This window comes from Musca vetustissima, unplaced genomic scaffold (assembly GCF_032173495.1).
Source record: "Musca vetustissima isolate MV318-11 ecotype Yass unplaced genomic scaffold, APGP_CSIRO_Mvet_v1 utg320524, whole genome shotgun sequence".
Lineage (NCBI taxonomy): Eukaryota > Metazoa > Arthropoda > Insecta > Diptera > Muscidae > Musca > Musca vetustissima.
In genome coordinates, this window is record NW_026878509.1 from 1 (window position 1) to 4388 (window position 4388).

Sequence of the window (4388 nt, forward strand, 5' to 3'; positions counted from 1 at the left end):
CGCCAGGTAAGTATGCTTTGCTCAGCCATTGGTTAACTACTTCTTCGACAGACGTTATGATGTGAATGAGAAATATTTCATATGAAAACTAAAATATTCGATGCAGACAAAACACTGGAAGACTAATTTCCAAATAAAAATCTCAAGGGATAAAAACTCGAACTTCATTAAAGACTTCCTCCTTTTTAGTTGGTTTAAGTACCACCACTAGTTACGGATACACAATGTGTTGAATGTTTAGAAAGCAAACAAAGAAAGTACAATGCATTTCCCTTCGATACACACTCATTCAGGCAATTGCATTCAACTCTATAGTGGTGGTTTGAGTATTTTTTCTACCTAACCTCACAACACACAATTTAACCCTGTATTAAACAACATCCATTTTTCACTTCAGTTCATATGCCTTTCTTTCGAATGTGTTCTTTCATTGTATATTGGGCACTGCAATATCCTTTATCATATAAATGAATTCTCATTCACTTACCGATACATGCTGCCTAAGTGGTTCATCGATGGCTGAGCAAAGCATACTTACCTGGCGTAGGGATTACCGTGATCATGAAGGCGGTTCCCCCGGAGTGAGGCTTGGCCATTGCACTTTCGGCTGAGTTGACCTCCGCGATTATTCCTAATGTGAATAACTCGTGCGTGTAATTTTTGGTAGCCGGGAATGGCGTACGCGCCGTCCCGACGTTAAATAATAAATTCGATATCAAAAAGGGTCTTAATGGGGTGGACTATTATCGAAAAGGTCCTTTCTTAATATAATTTTTGGGTAACTTCGGCTAGGGATACGTAGTCGAGCACAAAAGTCGACTTTTCGATTTTTGCCTTTGACTTTTCGATGTTTCGATTTTGTCAAAATCGATTTTCGACTTTTACCAACTAAAGCAAAATCGACTAAAAATTTAATTTTTTATAAGAATTGTTGTCAATTCTGGAATGTGTAATTTTTGGACAATTTCGGCTTTGTGATAATATAATCCAAGAATTTATGTAGAAAATCGAAAGTCGATTTTCTCAAAGTTCAAAAGTCGACTACGACATTTAGACTTTTCAATACAAAAAGTCAATTAATCGATTAGTCGAAAGTCGATTTACTTATCCCTAACATCGGCTTTCTGATAATAAACAAGTATTTAGATTTTGTTAAACATGATCAAAATTGATTTTCGACTTTCTATATAAAAAGTCGATTAATCGATTAGTCGATTTACTTATCCCTAATCTGCACTACAATTAGAAACAAATAAAAATCCAAAGTTATTCTTAAACTGGTAAAAACGACAATAAGTTCGGTCGATCATAATGTAGAATTTTAAAATACCATAATTCGATCGGAAGAACATAAAAATTCTCTTGGAAGAACTTAAAAATACAGACACTCAAAATACCAAATATTTGCGATTCCGCTACCAAAACGACTTAAATATTTCAATCCCTATCGTGATTTATTCGAGTTTATGGAAACGGAATTGGTCGGTCATTTTCTTAAATGAGGTGTTCACCCTTCATAAATCCTTAATGCCAAATTCATCCGCTTCGGTGAGAAATTACGGCCAAGACTTTCAAAATGCCAAATCATGGACTATATCAATATGCAATGACAAATTTCAGTCTCTACGGTGGGAAATTACGGACCGTAAACGCAACGATGTTTTCAACGTCTTGGAACCCAGAATCCCAAATTTCAGCAACTTCGATGGGAAATTGCTTGCAAGACCTTAAAAATGCAGAAAATGAGGTCGGATTATTTTTGGCAACTGTGTTTTTCATCCTCCAAAAACCCTAAATGCCTAATTACATCCACTTTGATGGATGGCCAAGACCTTCAAAATACCGAAAATGGTCCGGACCTTAATATGGTGGGTATGCCAGAATTTTTTCTAAATCAAAAATGTTCTACAACGATCATCCCGGAATACTAAATGACATCCACTTAGATACATATGTAGTAAATTGCGGGCTATACCTTCAAAATACCCGTAAATACGCCGGGTCCTTCATATGTCTGCTATACCAAAAGATGGACCTCTAAAGAACATATTCACTTCGATGGGAATTTACGACCGAGACTTCAAAATACGGAATATGAGATGGGACTTCCATTTGAGGGTTATGTCAAAATATTGACCTACAGTGAGCAGCAAAAGTCATGGTACCCCATACAAATAATAAAGTATTCAGTAATTACACAAAAAAAAATTACAAAATTTAAAACTATTTTTTTTATTTTATGTATTCACTCCTATACTACAACAATGGAAAGTAATATTTAATTTATTTGTTCCAACAAACCATAAAAAGAATCGAGATCGTGTCAACTCCAAATTTTTGCACAGCATAGGTCATGGTACCCCTGGTCAGAGATGATATTACACATCATTTATGGGATAAAATCATTTAGCAAAATAGGTGGCAACTATTTGGAGTTTTGTCAAATTCTCTTTTACAACACATAAACCTTTTTACAACAAATAAACCGCGATCAGGCCGTCCCAGGAAGCTCAACATCAGAGAAGAACGAACAATTGAATGTCTTTTTAAAAAAGGATCCATTTACCAGCTCTCCTAAAATCGCTGCAGACTTAAAAGAATCATTTGGGAAAGCTGTTTCAGCAGACACGGTACGTAGGTGCACCAAGAAGTGTAGATTCAATGCTCGCACTGCCCGCAAAAAGCACTTGTTAAAAAAACAAACAGAAAGAAGCGTGTCGATTTTGCAAATGATTATAAAAACAAGGCAAATGAGTTCGGGTAAAAAGTTAATTTCTCGAACGAATCGAAATTTAACATATTTGGGTCGGATGGACGCTCTTTGGTGTGGCGGAAAAAAGGCGAAGAGCTTAATCCAAAGAATACTCGGGAAACAGTAAAGCACGGAGGGGTTGGAGTAATGGTATGGAGATACATGTTGGCAATTTGGTATTCATTGAGGAAATAATGAATAAAACAGTTTACATGAATATTTTGAAACAAAATTTGAATCAAAGTGCTGAAAAACTCAACATTCGTGATAATTATTACTTCCAACAGGACAATGATCCAAAACACACTGCTATTGACGTTAAGAATTGGATCGTATACAATACACCAAACATGCTGATAACACCTCCACAAAGCCCCGATTTAAATCCGATTGAGCACCTATGGGATCATCTAGATAAACGAATCCGAAATCATACAATTTCCAGTAAGGCCCAACTCAAAGAAATACCTTTGACAGAATGGGGTAAAATATAGTCCGACTACACTAAAAAACTTGTATACTCAATGCCTGAACGATTGAATGAAGTTTTAAAACTCAAGGGATATCCTACCAAATATTAGTTAAGGGGACCCCCCCCCCCCATTCTCGGGGTCAAAATTTTTGTTGATATAATTCGAATCTACACTGATTAAAGAATGTCTCTACAAAATTTCAAGTGAAAATCTCAAGAACTGTTGAAGATATATCCGATTTAGTGTGTCAGCATCAAGTGACGGCTAAAGGGTTTCTCAAACTTTAAACGCGTTTTTCTCTAAACATTTTTTTGCGAATGGCGGGCACGATAACTCAAAAACTAATAATCCAATCGGTTCCAAATTTTGCATCGTTTCTCTGGGAGTGTATAGCTCTCGTATGAACTAGGACAAAGCCAATCGGTGAAGATCTTCCTTATTTTTTAATTTGGTTTTTGGTCAAAAATAGGCGATTTTCCAAAAATATTTTTTCAAAGGTCCACCATTTTGTTAATTTTAGAGCGAAGTCAATAATCCTAGTTCATACGAGAGCCAGACATGTACTCTTTCTAACACCGTTGGAATTTTCGGATTCCGATGTTCCAGTGAGGAGTTATCATGCCCGCCATCAAAAATAAGGACTTTTCTTTAATTACAAAAAACAACAACAAAACAATAACAAAAATTTTTTGTAAATTATTTTTCTTCTTTTTTAAATCTTCAATTATATATGTGCAAAGTTACAAACCTTAACAAGCATTGGTATTGATTTACCAGCCCATTGAAAATCTTAAAAAATTCAAATCGAGAATGGGGGGGTTCCCTTAAGTCAATTTAATTGTAAAAACTAAGTAATATTAAATAATTCATTATTTTTCTCCAGGGGTACCAAGACTTATGCTGTGCAAAAATATGGAATTTTCACTATGTCTATTTTGTTTTATATTTTGTTTTAATAAAAAAATGAAATATTACTTTAATTTGTTGTAGTATAGGATTGAATACATGAAATTAAAATATATATTTGAAATCTTGTGAATTACTTTTTGAGGAATTACTGAATATTTTTTGATTTTTTATGGGGTACCATGACTTTTGCTGCTCACTGTATATCAAAAGTATTCCATTTCGAGTACCCGGAATTCAAAATTACAATATTTTCC

At 34.8% G+C, this 4388-nt stretch overlaps 1 non-coding gene across 1 annotated transcript; it reads left to right on the forward strand.

Annotated features, from left to right (window-relative positions):
• The first annotated feature begins 530 nt into the window (after positions 1 to 530).
• LOC133323257 (U1 spliceosomal RNA) lies at positions 531 to 695 on the forward strand. The gene has a single exon (XR_009754073.1). It is a non-coding gene; the product is annotated as a U1 spliceosomal RNA (small nuclear RNA).
• Positions 696 to 4388: the final 3693 nt, after the last annotated feature.